Consider the following 1,193-nt stretch of genomic DNA (forward strand, 5'->3'; position numbering starts at 1 on the left):
TGTGGATTAGAAGAGTGTCCTTTAAATACTGTATTTTCTTCGAGAAATAAAGTGTATATATAGAAGTGAAAAGCATGCACATGCATTTGTCTAAAAATATTATCATTAATAACAAATAAGGGCTAATAACAAAAAATGTATCTATATAGAACCTTTAGAACAGCATTTATTATAATTACAAGTGTGCACAGGATGGGATCAAAAAGCATACTTTGTAGTTAATAAGTCCAATATACTTTATCATTCCTTTGCTATAATTTCTACGTGCACATTCTTGACAAAATGTATCCAGTATACGTAAAGACGGAACAGACTTTGTGGGACTATTCCTGCAGGGATGAAAAAATACTACTTATAATGTATGAACCATTCCAAAGTTTAGACATTACAAATATACAAACAACTTGTACATCTCTAGGAATGATAAACATGTGACATTGGATTTTAACCATTTCATTATAATATTACACCTAAACGATAACGACCACCAGGAATAGTGAACAATGACAAACAACATCTAGTTATTGCACCTTAACCCTCGCCAACATACGAGAAACCGCACACCACACATTATGTTCCTTTTCTTTGGGCTGAACACTCATTGTTACACTTTCGGTCTGATTGCGTGCGCACAATCAGAGACACTTTCTGTGGAAACTCCAGAAGAACAGCGTGTTAACCGAAAAGACAGAGATACGTAGTTCACGCACGAGCATAGTTAGCTTTTTAAACAGTACATCAGGAAAATCTGAGAAATTGTATCAGTATGATATACCAATATGCTACCAGTACCAAATCCCACATGTATTTAATAATAACTGGTGTTGTGGTGGCTGATATAGCTGCTATAGAAATCCACAGAAGCTTTTAATAGACTGCATGTACTTCAAGACAATACATACCTGGTAATAGCCTGCACTTTGGCAACATCAAGCTGTTGTTTTTGGCGCCCCCCCCCCCCCAGACTTTCAGTAGGGTGGACTGTGCAAGGCCCTAGTGTTGTGAATACCAGGAAGCCAGCCCTGGGCAAAAATGGTCAGCGAGATCAGATTCAGCCGCAGGAAGGCCCTTTTTGAAACTGTCACTGTGTGCCTGCCAAGGGGTGCTGCATACGGAGAGAAAGAGTTAAAAATTAGACAGTTTGTCCAGCTGCTGCCTGCTGATTGATCTGTGCATGACAATCTGACAGATGT

Source organism: Etheostoma spectabile, chromosome 4 (assembly GCF_008692095.1).
Source record: "Etheostoma spectabile isolate EspeVRDwgs_2016 chromosome 4, UIUC_Espe_1.0, whole genome shotgun sequence".
NCBI classification, from domain to species: domain Eukaryota; kingdom Metazoa; phylum Chordata; class Actinopteri; order Perciformes; family Percidae; genus Etheostoma; species Etheostoma spectabile.